At 40.4% G+C, this 14,636-nt stretch overlaps 1 protein-coding gene across 4 annotated transcripts in view; it reads right to left on the bottom strand.

The window, feature by feature from the left end:
* Window positions 1-14,636, bottom strand: part of FAM53B (family with sequence similarity 53 member B) — a 139,202-nt gene that overhangs the window by 109,872 nt on the left and 14,694 nt on the right. The window contains exon 1 of one of the 4 annotated variants that reach the window (XM_054035062.1): window positions 116-134. The exons of the other annotated variants lie outside the window; for them this stretch is intronic. The gene's annotated coding sequence lies outside the window, so the exon portion shown is untranslated. Of the gene's footprint in view, window positions 1-115; window positions 135-14,636 lie in introns of those variants that run through there. 4 annotated transcript variants of the gene reach the window in all.

Below are 14,636 nucleotides of genomic sequence, written 5' to 3'. Positions count from 1 at the left end.
TGGCTTTGCAGATTGTAAATCATATTTTCTCATTTATTTGGATTAGAGTTTGTGGTGGATGTTACTGAGATTGTTCAGTTAAAGACCAGCTGGCTAGTAAAAAAAAAAAAATTACCTACTATTGTCTTGTGAGAACAAGGTTCATCCAGAGTGCAAAACTGGGGGGTGGGGAGGGGAAAGAATCGATACTTTTTTCTTATGATTTACTGTTCAAAAGGGCCAATGGTAGAGACTCGAGATTCTCATGTTAGATTGGTCAACTTAATGTACAATTTACTGGTAACTTCCACATAAATCTGTGACCAACCGAACGACCAGGTGGAAACTGTCAAAGCTAAACGCAAAGAATTTCAGGCAATCAAAATTACACATAATTAGCCAAAATCAAACCACATATTTGTAATACAGATAGCCTGGATTTGTGCAAGTGGCGTGCAATGTAAAAAAGGCAGAGTGGGTAGAGGCGCAGAAATCAATCACATCAGACTCCCGTTTGAAGAATTACGTTAACGTGAAGTAGGACCCTTTCAGTTCATGCTCGCAGTGTCCACACAGGGGAGTTATAGTGCAGCACTTCGGTATGCACTGCTATTCACACCCCATAGTCCTAATTGCAGGGCAATGTAATAATAGGGCAACAAAGCCGCAGTCTGCACCGTTGTTACTCTGCGGCAAACTGTTCAGAACTTCATGTCAACAGCAGGGATAGAACTCAAGTACTCCTATAAATGCACAGCGTCCTAATGCTTACGCTAAAAAAGAACCTGCTTAACCTATACACAGTATAGGGCCTGTGACCCACAGATGTGCACTTCTGCATTTCTCCAGTAGCAGGCAAGCCACAGATGCCTGACATTTGACCAATAAGCTAGTCATTCCCCTCAGAGATTCCTCCACCTTGACATAAGCCTAGCCAGCTAAAGGAGATGAGTCAATGATACCACAAAGGCCTATGCATTGACATCAGACTAGCAAACTAGCACTGTTGAGTCAGTGACATCACAGGCCTGCCCTTGAGAAAAGACCAGCAAGCTACGGGGGCTAAACCTCAGAGAGAGCTGTACCATCAGATCAGCATATTGAAGTGGCTGAGTTAGTGACTTCACAGAGGCCTGAACCTTGACATTAGGGATACCAAACAAGGTACGTTGGCATCAAACCAGCAAGGGAGTTGCTCAGCAGACATTAAAGAAAGAGGGAGCATGTGAGAGCCACAGCTCCCCATCCTCCACTAACACAAGGAAGAGAGTTCTGTTTCCTCTCTTTTTTTGGGCTTGGGGGTAGGGAAGAGATGCAGAGCTCCACCAGAGTTCCTCCTCTTCCTGCCTCTTCAGTGGCTGGTGAAATGAAGTTCATTGGGTGGGAGAATCTGAAGTGGGAGCAGCAGGAGCTGGGGCCTGGCTAGGAGTTGATAGGGCTCGAAGCCTTCCCATCAGTAGGTCGAGCAGCACCTAATTGGAGAAGAGTTGTCCAAGCTGGGATTCCCCTATCTGCCTCCCTTCTGCAGGAAGATGTGTGTCCCTTCGGGTTTCCCCTCCCCTCAAGGAGGCAGAGAGGGAAAGAGGGAGAGACAGTTGGTACCAGCTATCCATCCCCTCCAGGATGGGTCAGGGCCTGCTCAGGGACATAGATGATACCTTTCAGGTATATTTATTCTCTTGTTCTTGTTCTTTCCTGTGCCACATCCCATCGCACAAGGTGGTGCAATAGTACTTAACCACGTGACATTAACACCAGTGCTGACTTACAACCACCAGAATTGCTGAGCTCCCCCTCCAAATTTGATCTGCTTTAACCACGGTCTGTGACTGCTACTGTGTAGCCATAGAGGGCTCAGCCAATGCCACAGCTCTAGTAGAATTTTGCAAAGTGGCCAGCCTTCCATGTGGATGTCTTCTCTCTGTGCTAGACTGGAGCTTCCCTACCTCTCTGACCACCACGATCCACTGGGTTGGGAGGCCAAAGACCCTACCCATTCTGTAGCTCCATAAATCCCTCCCACTTCAAGAGACCAGTCCCTGGGAAACTTCAAGGAAGGAGATGATCCAGCTCACAGTAATGATTTAACTCTTTCACTGCTAATCTCTGTGCTGCCATTACCATGCTGTAGGCATAGAGAAGCGAGAATGGTTAAACCACAGGGCTTGGAACTGTGATATTTGCCTTTTGGTTTTGTTCTGCCACAAATTTCCTGGGTCATCAGAGGTAAGTCACTTGATCTCTCTGTGTATCTGTTTCCCCCAACTATAAAATGGGGATAACTATATTTTCCCTCTTTCCAGAGGTGTCATGTGGTTGAATTCATTGTGTTTCTAAAGTGCTTTGAGATCGTCAGATGGAAAGTGTTATACAAATGCAAAGTATCGTTATTATTGATTATAAGTCAGTGGAAAGTTAGGATGTACAGTGCCTGGAGCACTCAGCAACATTCAAATAGTTAAACAAAGTTCCTTATTAATAGGGCATGATTTCTATACGAATAATTATCTTTCCCTAAGGTAATGAATGATTAATGCTTCTGCAACAAGCTCCTATACACACCTAGGACTGCACTACCCAGGAGGCAGCAACTATGACAAGTTCAGGCAAAAGTACTCTTCCTTGGTTGGACATACTATGGTCTACACTGTTCTGCATGCCCCCAAGGCGTCTTGGTCTGGCCATAAGTGAGGATTTCAGAATGTGGCAACAGTATAATAATAGTAAGCTCCCTATGTGCAAAAAAGAGAAACAATAGGGTCTTTTAAACTGGGTTTTAAGATCATCTGAAGTTCTCCTTCTGTATTGGTCCCCCTCAGTTTGTCCACTCATGGGTGGTCTATTTTCAGGTCTGACTCCTTTGTTTTAATTACCACTTGATGCTAGACTTTTCAAAACCCTCCCCACCAAGAAAAAAGTCAAACTTTCCACTGAAATGTAATCTTTGGCTTCCCGTCCTGCCTCATAACACTCCTGAGGCATGGTGTGACCTGAGCATAGCCATGCCCTGTCATGCCCTATTCATGCAAACCAATGATACAAGAAACAGAAAGTTCCTCAGGCTTTCTACCTTCTTTTTATTAACCTTGCTCTTTTTGAAGGAAGCCAGTGTATATATTTGTATACAGTTTTCTTGTCTATCACAGGTGTAGGCTTCAGTTTTCAATTGGGCCGATGTTTCTAAAGGGACACTCTTTAGATAAAAACCAAATATTTTAAAATAATACAGTTTCCTCATTGAAATGGGATGAGGAGGTAATATTCATACCTGGATCAAGATTAGGTTTAGGCTGAGTTTAAGGCAGAACTAGAGTTAGATAGTCCTGACATCTTGAGAGTTGTTCTGGTGAGATTTCATCACCAAATTGACTGAAATCTCACTGGCCCAGTTGATCTCATTCATTTTCCACCATCTTGGACTGAATCTGAAATAGATCTGGAAAAAAGGCCTCCTGCACTTTTGAGTCCAGCCATACACCAGAACCGCAGTGGTGGGTTCAGATCCAGAGATTCAAAGAGGAAAACCCCATTGCACCCAACTTTGAAGTTCAAATGGAATCAGATGCAAGGAGCTAAATTCAGCCCTGAGGTAAGCAGGCACAACTCCATTGATTTAAGTGAAGTTCCATCCACTTACAGCACAGCTAAATTTTCTACAGCAGTCCAACTTTGGCCTAGCTCTATTTGCTGATAACACCTAAGTCTGTAATACTCATTTTGGGCCCTACAATCAGTTCTTGCAGAATTCACGCATTTAATCAGAACTTTTCTTACTCTGCCTGTTCCCAGGTAAGCCTATCATAAGAATGCCTATCATAAGTGCACTGTCCCCACCATTTTAACACACAGGAAGTGGAATGATAGTGCTGAACAAATGAACCAAAATGTCCAAATCTTCCCCTTACCTTCTTCACATTTACTCTTTGGTATAAATTATGTCCCTCCCCAACTACCACCCAGCTGAATACTATTGAAAACCACTGGTCCTATAACCACACCTAGAAATATATTGCAGACATGGTTATCTCTATCGTTAGTACTATCTTTATCAACAGTACTAAGTTCATGGAAATTGGAAACATTAAGCAAATAATTTTCCCCCACATTTATTGCTTCTAAATCCAGACGGAGTGGAAGCACAAGTAGCCCTTACAGTTTTATAGGAAGAATCAGGGTTATCTTAGATCTGCTCTCTGGGACAATATTGCAGCTACCAAGTGTTGTTCTTCGAGTAAACAGCATTGTGAGAAGAAGAAACCAACATTGATAAGTGTCACGTAAGGCCACTAAGTCTTGTGATCAAACACCAAAACAAATGTTCATGCTGTATGAAGACAGAGGTAGCCCGTGTTGAAACTTAGAAGTGAAGCCAACACAATACGTAATTTGTATTACTTTATCAATTAACATCAATGGCCAGAAGAGTTCCTTAAGGCTAATCTACAATTTCTTGCTGTTGATCCTGTAAATTAATAGTACATTTTTCATTATTGTCAAATTAATTAATGAACAAATAAATTGTTGTGCATGTCATCAGACACAGCAGAACCTCCTACATGATTCAAAAACGTATTTCCTCTACCTACAATTTACTGGCCCTTCTTCATGGATCATGTCTTTGCTTGACTACAACTAGCTCTTTTCATCCATACTGCTCAAAGTGGTCTACAAACTTGGGTAGCTATTATTGTCCCCACTTTACAGATGAAGAAACTGAAGCACAAAGTGGTTCTGGTAACTAGGGAAGCCTGGCTTTACTGGTTGAAGGATAAAAAAAGCACAAAAACATTTTAAACCCCTTCTAAAACATTTCTAAAATAGTATGTAACATATGTGGCATATATAGAATACAAGGTGGTGTGGCACAGAAGTTTTATCTGCACTCACTTGTAATGACCTGTAAAACTTTGCCACCTGTGAGTAATGTAACTATCTCAAACTCATGTCAGTACGAGGATTCTGAACATGATATCACACCACACCATCAATGCTCTCTACGGGAGAGATTTCTCCATGATACAGAGGGCCAGTCAAAGGACCTCTGCACCACATAAGCCCCAAACAGAGGTATACCAAGTATCCACTGGTGGAACATCCTCTGCATGCTGCAAAAAGGTCTCTGAGCCAGTCCCACATAGTCTTGTGTGCAAGGCCACAATAATAATAATATAACCGTTCTCTTTTATAGAACATTTGTCATCAGTAAATCTCTAAGGACTTTATACAGTGAGGGTCTGGTCCACAGATCTACCTGTACACAGATCCAGTGGCATCACTACCCTGTGCAACTGTGCAGAGAGGCCATGGCCATTATTCAGTCCTATAAACTGGAATGGCAGCTGCTCTGAACTCTGGCATTGGGCATGGGGTGCATTCCAGCTCCCCGGCATCTGTGAACTCACCCACATAGATACTCGGGCTTTACAAAGGTGAAGTGGATTTCACCCTGTATGGGAGGCAGATAGAGAATCAGACTAATACTATAGGCAGATAGTTAAAGACTTTTAGATTAGATTAGATTAGATTCCATACTGATAGGAATGAATGAAAACTATGGAACAATTTTGCAACTGATATTTTGACAAAATAGTAATACTGACAATACTTTATTCTCTCCTCTCTGCCCTCTTAGTCCTCAGAGTCCAGTTTAGAGCCCTAAAATCCCACATTTACACCTGCTCTATCTTCTCAATCTCATAGTCCCATGTCATGGCCACCATCATCCTTCCAGCCAACAAGTTCAGGGGGAAGCTCCTTTCTTAGCCCCTAAGTGATATGAAGCTCTCTTTTGTGTATTTGCAATAGTCAGGTTGGTCAGTCAAAGATTCATTCATGGGGTTAAAAGGTAATGTCCAGTAAATGCAAGAATACCATACATTATGCTTGTAATGATTACAGTCTTAGTGTTGCGGTTCTTATTCAGGCAAATATTACTGTGGCCTCCATGGAAGTTTTGGGTATGCAAAGAATACAGCTCCAAATTCAGCAATTAAACACTAGGCAAAACCGTACAATTTATTCTAAGTTGCATCTACTTCATCAACCATAATGAAAAGTATGGAAAAGCAGCTCAACCATAGAGCTGTATTAAGCTGTAACATATTTCAGCTACTATGCCATGACTGAAGGGAGCATGACCAATACTTAATATGACGGACACCTATACCACACTCTCCTCTGTACTCTCCATCCTGAAGAATGTGGACAAGTACGTGTGCTTTACCAGCAAACACAGATTTCAAACTCTCTTGTAATAGTGACCCTCTGTACAGAACAAATTCAAAAATTACTCAGCTGCAAATAATTTATCTCTCAGTAGAAAGTCTAATATAAAATCCATTTATAAGTAAGGAGAGGATACAGAAAATCAGAAATTGATCCTTATTTTGAATTTTTATATATCTCAAAAACAGTAACATTTGATAGCTCTTGGATTACAGATTGCATTTCTGCATTGATTTTTTAATAATTCTGTTACTAAAAAAGTCAGCGAAAAAGCTGTGTTTAGCATAGCTAAAGTGATTGAACTAAGATTCAGTTTTTGAATGAAATGCTCTCACTATAATGTTCCTTTGATTACTGCAACAGTAAAATCAATTCAGGCATCTGTTTTGCTTTGCAAAACATATAACAATGTCTGTTAAAAGGGAAGAATAAATGAACCAGTCATTTTCATTTCTGAATCAAATCTCTTTGCTCATACTAAGAATTGCCATTCACTTCTGAATCTGTCACAAGCTTTGGGAAATTTCAAAACTTTGCTCTTTATGTAACTCTTGAGTTAATTCCATAGAAATCAATAGAAAGCTACACTAGTGTAACTGAGAACCAATTTGGCCACTTGTGAAAAGCTTCCACATGACCATACTGCAAAATGTGACAAAATAGCTCTTTATATCCAAGTCCAACACTATTCAGACCGTAACTCAAATATCTGCTTCAATAAGCAAGGGTAGGTGAGGCCAAGTCTCCAAGCTAAGTTCATCTTTTGGCAGCTACTATTTAGAAGACTGCTGAAAAGGCAACATTGTCCTTGTACCAGAGCAAGAGAGGTCAGTAAGTGCAATCCAGTTGTTGAAAATAGCACCACAGGTAAAGTTACAGGAATGAATGAATGTGAGACATAGAACGGAACAAGTAATTTTTACATCAGTGGCTCTCAAAAAGGAAAAGCAGTCAGGCTTCACTGTGGAAAATGCAAACCTCACTTCCACCTAGCAGAAAATCACAAATTTGAAGAGCATGTATGTGAACAATTATTCAGTTTGCAAATCTTATTTGACAAGTTTTAGACGATTTACAAGTTTCATTAACCAGACCGAATCCCCTTAGGCCAGATTCTACACCCATATTCTGACTGGCAATGGACCCCCCATGTACACACAAAAATCCCCTCCCCTTTACACAGATTATAATCTCTACATGCAGCAAGACCACTGCTGGGAATGGGACTCTAGGTTCAAAAGCATGCAGGCCAAACTTTGTCCAGCCCCAGCTTCTTAACTGGAATTTTGAAGGGTTGCCAGGATTAGCTTTCCTTAGTGTAGGGGGGTTTTCGGAAGAGTGCTTTATATACATAGTGCTCTGCTAGAATTTGGCCAGTATACCGAAAATTTCATTTTCTCTTTGCTTATATGGCCAGATTCTGATATCCTTACCCATGCACACTAGTCCATTACTCAGTAAATGGTTCTACTAAAGTCAGCAGGACCTCTTTGGGCGTGAGGTGTTTTTACAATGCAAATAAGGGTGTCAGAATCAGGCACATACTCTTCAAAGTATATCAAGTATGTCATCAGAGGACGGCATAAGCGCAGACAGAGAGCTGTGCAACAGAAAAAAAATTCCCAGTTCCAACGCATCCTGTAGATTTAAAACAAAAATTAGAAATCAACCAGCATTCTCACAGTAAGCCAAATTGCTCCAGAAAATTTGTATGGGACAGGAGTTATGTGCTGAAAGGCAGAATTAAAGCTATAAATATTGTGTAATACTTCTGCCCAGTCAGGGGAGACTGTCCATGTGATAACAGCCAGACTTCCCTAGAAGGTTTCAAACAAAACTGGAGGGCTAACTAAATATTAATAGAAAGAGATTCTGATAAGAATGGAGATATTAAAGGCTACAGTTCAAATCAATCCTCATTCTGTGCAATCTAGATATCTCAGAAGCGGCATCTGAAATGATAGAGGTCCATATTCACTTTGATGTTTACTTCATTTTTTTTTTTATATTTTGGAAAACACTGTATGTTTAATTATTCTAATAATTATTTGACATGTGGTCTCATTTCCTCACTCTTTCAGGAAATAATTTAACTTCTGTTGTGGAGAAGATAGGGGCTCAGTTCTGTGTATTTTGCCCCCTTTCTAGCATAATTTAGGTCTGTTTCTGACTCTGCAAAATAATTAATTAAGAATGTTTTCATTTAAGAGGAGAAAATCTACACCCCACAATAAAACATCCCTACCACCATTTTGGGGCTGAGAAGAGTATTTTACGTCACCCCAAGACAAGTATCAGTCTTAGGCCATGTCTACACTACTGGTTAAATCTGCACTGCTGTGATCAATGCGGCGGTGTCGATTTAACAGGTCTGGTCAAGACAGTCTAAGTTGATAGGAGGGCACTCTCCCATGAACGTCTATACTCCACCTCCCCAAGAAGCGGAAGCTATGTCGATGGGAGAGCATCACCCGTCAACATAGCATGGTGTAGACACAGCTGTAAATCAACCTACGTTACATCAACTTCAGTTACATAACTTATGTAACTGAACCAGCATAATTTAGATCGATTTACAGAGTTAGTGTAGACCAGCCCTTGGATTCTCCATCTGTGAAATGGCTATAATTCTTATCTACCTCACAAGGCATATTGCAAGGCTTGATTAATATTTGTAAAGTTCATTGAGACCGATTCAAATTCATAGTAGTCAATGGGAGTCTTTCCACTAACTTCCAAGGGCTTTGGATTTGGCCTCCAGAGAGCCTTGGATAAAAGATGAAAGGCAGTGGGCAAGGAAAAAGGATTGTTATAAATCTTTTCCCAATCCCAGTTCCAGCTCTCTCCTAAACACTTTTCTAATTCATTTTACTTCATGACTTATTGTGTGTTTGGTCATTTATCTGAATCGGTTTAGATGGAAAAGCAAAATGTTAAGGAAAAAGTAAAGTTTATAAAAAATATAGTCACCTATTACACCCAAATCTAGGATTTAGTTGTAAAATTTATAGTAGGGCAACCACAATCCTCCTGCCATTTCGTTACAGCTCAGCATGTAGCTCTTTGCCAAGAAACAAGACACTACTTCTTTCTATGATAAGAGGCGACACTCCTTTCCACATAATTCCTCTTCAACTTAACCTTTATTACAGACCATGCAGAACAATGATTCAGCCTCACCACATAATAAAGGAAACTGATATAACTCAGGTAGCTGTCAAGTGTTGCGAAAGATTTCAATAAATAAAAAAGAACCACTTTAATTGTGTAGAGAGGAACGATTCTATCATGAGAATATAATTTTATCTTGACTTAATGGCTCAACCATAAAAAAAAAAAAAAAGGCGGGACTATGAAGTCTCCCAGTTTTCCTGCCAGTGGTAGCTACACCCTAACTTTCTGCCTGGCTAACAAGATAAAGATACACTTTCACAATTAATAAGTAAAAGACTTGCCTGGATTTAACACTTAAACTACACATATAACAAAGGGGAAAGTAATAAATGGTGGTGTTTAAGAAGACAGAAGCTCTGCAGATTTCCTTGGCTCTATGGCCCACATGATCTCTTCATTTATGTTTAACATCTTAATGCAAGAGAGAGGTTCTCGTCAAAGAAACCCATATCACTCAAGTGGGGAGGATAATTGCCAATACAGGATAGTTCTAGACTAAGCGGTTGTCCTCTACAGCTATGCTAATAATAACGACAGCTATAGGCAAAGCCGAAGATTTATTGTTATAGTTCCGCAAGTACACCATCACATGAGCTGCCCTGTAAATAGAACACATGGTAGCCTTCAGTCATTAGGGATGACCACGTGCAACCCCACTTGTGAGTTCCATGATTATCCCTAAGTCACAAGAACAACAACTGTTACCCACAATCACAAATAAATAACTAAAGCAAGTAGAGATGGGCCTGAACCAAGTCCTGGTCCCAAACACCCCTGCACTTTGGGTGAGCAGATATCAAAACGCAAACCTTCAAATGCAAAATGCCTTCAAACTTTGCAAACAGCCCTGATCTTTATAATGAGCTGAACACAAAATCTTAAATCCAAATCTCCCCAAAGGCTGGGAGAGTTTGAAATCCAAACACAGACCCAGATCTGAATGTTTTGGTTGGAGCCCATTTCTAGGTACAAATTTAAACTGAAAGAATTAAGAGCAATTAAAGGAAAATGACACACCATCTGGGTCAGTGAAAAACAACATCAGTTTATTGTCCCCTTGCTCTTAAGGAATAGGAGTGGCAGGGGAAAGACTCCCTTACAAACAAACAGCGGAAAAGGATAGAGAGAAATGACAGGAGAGGGTCAGAGGTGGTTTGTCCGATCATCTCAGTTGCTGTTCCTTCTCAGATTAAGGACATGGTGCTGGCAGTGATTTTGCATTTTCCTTCTTGGCAACTAAAAGGGGGAAAAAGAGCAAAATTAGTAACTGCAAGCAGCAAATACCAACTGATGGATAAGAACCCAGCAAACTAGAAGAGTGTTGGGCTGCTACTCAAAGGTGGCAGTTATGCTTTCTAATTGACTAGACCATGAGGATCATGGACTCCAGCTAATATCTGATTTGCTATATGATACTGACACCTGGAAATAGTGAAAGGAGACACGGGCAAACCCATTGGTGGCTTTGATACGAGGTCTTGAAGTAACTTGGTCACCATTTAGGCTGCACAAAACTTCTTGTGGAGGACCATGATAATGACACAAAAGGGATCACTCATATCTTAAGCCACTGAGAGATTTCAACTTAAAGTGCAGTTATGGTCAGAAAAATGACTGTAAAAAGGAACCTTCTTACTGAATAGACCTGTATTCAGAGTCTGGTTTATTTACTTTGGTGACAAAAATAAAATTTTACCACTTTTTACTCCCAGTAACACTTCAGAGCCAATACAGCTATGGGATCGTGAGTGGATTCTGTTCCAAGGACATCATCTACAGAATTGTTTCGGCTGCAGACTCTTAATTATTAAGGATGCTGCACAAGCCAGGAAGAATCCAGCTTGACTTTGACTTCCCATATTGAGCTGGCAAATAGAAAAACTTTTTTCCCATAAACAGAATAAACTTGATATAGAGTCACTGAGAAACAATAGACATGGAATCCTACCATGCCATTTTTACAGAACCGTTTTTCAAAGCATAGACACACTTTGAATATTACTAATACCCATGTCAATGCCTACCTTTGTGAAATGATGTCCATCTACTTACAGCCAGGCAATAATGCTCCAAAGGCAGAGAGTTCTTGATGGGCTCAGGACTTGCTTGCTCAGAGTTCTTGATGATTTATATGAAGGAATTTGTCTTGCAGAAAGTTTAAGCTGCAAAACTGTACCTCAGAATGCAAGTGTTCCCTATAACAATGTCACAGTGTCAGTGGTGATCACCAGAGAGGGACTGGATGGATTGAGTACTAGTGAAATTCACCTACACCACCAGATAACACAGCCTTTCACAGGAAAAGTTAGGACAATGTTAGCAAGCCAGCTTTTTCTGTTTTCTTAAGGTTGAACCTGGATAGGCAGAGCTCTCCTGGCATTGTTGACTTAGTGACAAGGTGACATTAAGATCGTAGAGTCTGGTGTAAAGCCTAGAAAAATGATCAGTCAGGAAAGTTCTACAGTTCTAATGGCTCAGATGAACTAAACAGACTGAATGATCACTGAATGATCTGACCCAGTGACCTATGAAGAATGATCTCAAACCCAATGACCTATAAAGTATGTCATCTAGGCACAACAAGCATGCGAAACCCATTATTTAGTATAGATTCCATTACAGATCCCATCAGTATGGTTACAATCCGTAGGGCTGGAGACAGTTCAAAAATCTTAACTGCCATTGTCATAATTTGTGTTATTGGGCAATCTTTGTTATTGAATAACCTGAACAGGCGAATGTTCTCAGTGAATGTTCTCAGTGACACTTTCCACTGCTGAGGTGTTAGCTTAGAGCTTTCCATTAGGCTACTGGTTGAAAAGCCTCCGAAAACACATTGATGTAGAAAGAACCACCCCTTTCAAAAAACAGGGTTTTAAGCTATTCATCCGCCCAAGGAAAATATTTGAAGAACAAGGCTGCCTAGAATGACTCTGTGCTGAGAGAAACTATCTAAATCTAAGGGTGGAAGGAAATGATGTAGCTATTCATTTGAGGCAAGCCAGATAAAGTGTCACGCAGTTGAGCTAATATGCCATAATAAATGTTGATAAAAGGTCAAACGCATCAATTACAATAATATATACATCTTTGTTCTGACACCACACAGCTGGCATAGGACAGCTGGGTCTTATGTCTACGGTAGTAGTGGAGTGCTGGAGATGTTTTTGTTTTTTTCTTTTCAGGGAACCACAGAATGAAAACTAGCTATAGCTCTTATTAGTACATTTCAATAATTTAAGAAGGACATTAGTGTGTTAATTATCTAGTGTTAACATCTCACTGGCCGCACCCAGGTACTGTAGCTGAAGTTGGATTCCTGATGAGATACGTGGGTGAAGCTCACACATATGTTAGTATGTTTGTTTTAGCCTGCTGGCTCAAAATAACCAGCACTGCAAAGTGTTATACAACGGAGGCTTTCTTTGCAACTTGAAAAGAATAGGGCTTGCTTTTTTAAATACTATTCTAGTTTCTTTAGAATATATAGATTCTCTGTGCCTATGGCTTTTGAGTACCCTACACTGACTGACTAAGGGCCCTTGCAGTGGACTGAAATAGGCCTTAGAATTATAACAGTGGATGTTATTCCACGGACACATTCCTAAAGAACCCACTGATCCTAGGCAACTGAGCCAATACAGTGACAACTGTAGACCCTCAGAGTTATGAACACCTTGGCAAAGGGGGTTGTTTGTAACTCTGAAATGTTCATAACTCTGAACAAAATGTTATGGTTATTCTTTCAAAAGTTTACAACTGAACATTGACTTAATACAGCTTTGAAACTTTACTATGCAGAAGAAAAATGCTGCTTTTAAGCATCTTCATTTAAATGAAACAAGCACAGAAACAGGTTCCTTACCTTGCCAAATCTTTTTTTTAAACTTTCCCTTTATTTTTTTAGAACAGTCCTGTACTGTATTTGCTATTGTCTCTGCTGCTGCCTGATTGCGTACTTCGGGTTCCAAATGAGGTGTGTGGTTGACCAGTCAGTTCGTAACTCTGGTGTTAATAACTCTGAGGTCCTGTAGGTTACCAGTTAGGTTGCTCTGATTCCCCCTGCAGAGGTGGTAATGTCTGGACAGTTATTCCTTTCTGTATGGTAATGAGGAGTGTAAGTGACAAAGACACTGGTTAGCTCCACTTGGATTTCATCTCACGCTTGCAAATAGTTAATGCCACTCCAGAATCCTGGAAATAGATTTTGGAACCCCGTACCTTACATAAATCTCTTTAATGAATGAGAAGCCAAACTTCTGTGAGTTGTTTGAGTTAGTGTGAATTTGGCAGACTGAACAGCAAACTCATGTAGTCCTGAAGCCTTTAAATTTCTTGTTTTCCTCAGATTCATTAAACACACAACAATCTGTTACCAGAAGATGGTTCCTATATGTGGAAGCTGCAAAGGAACCAATATTGATAGTTCCAGTGGAGATATGGAAATACAGAGAGAGGGGAAGGGAACTCTCCCTTCCTGTTCTTCACAATTCATCAGTGCAAAGAGATGACTATTTGCATCCACTATGCTAAATTAAGGAAGCTTTGGAGGGAAGTGCTCAAGCAATTTCCTTTAGCGATTGCCAACTACACTACAATGCTCAGCTCTATATTTGGAACATCAGAGTATCCATCAGAGCTGATGGAACTTTGTGAAGCTTCAACAGGGATGGGATGTAAGGGACTGAGAGGATGAAAAGACTGATAGGAAATCTGTGTCGCATATGACCCACCATCCGAGCTATGTGGACAGATTGGATGCAGACGCCTTCATAGGTCAAAAGCAAATGAGCATGACAACATTACTTATATCTTCAGAAGTTTCTCAGGTCTTTGGATAATGAGGAAAATCCAAGGGTCACAAGTAATTCCACTAATTTCAGTCAGACCACTTGAGAAGTAAGGCACTACACAGTGAGAGTAAGACTGGCAGAATTTGACTTGTTGTTTTAATGAGACTCACAGAGTAAGACAGTACCCTATATGAATAAAAGTGGCAGAATCTGTCTATTCAGGAATGGTTTAATTTTGTGATGAGTTACAGTAGCTGCTGCTTCAGCCTGTCCATGTTTTCTCACATAACGTCTTCCTCTTTGAAGAAGTCAAAGCAACATCCTGCCATGACTGTCCTTTGAATCAATGCCAAGTACCACCTGAAGAAGTTGCTTTCTTGAAAACCATTCTAGTGAGATATATGTGGGGGTCTAGTATTTATGTCTATAGTTTCACTTGCATCTTAACATCTCAGGGAGCCCTTT

Source organism: Malaclemys terrapin, chromosome 7, assembly GCF_027887155.1.
Source record: "Malaclemys terrapin pileata isolate rMalTer1 chromosome 7, rMalTer1.hap1, whole genome shotgun sequence".
Classification (NCBI taxonomy): Eukaryota; Metazoa; Chordata; order Testudines; family Emydidae; genus Malaclemys; species Malaclemys terrapin.
This window is presented reverse-complemented; position numbering and strand designations above follow the sequence as displayed.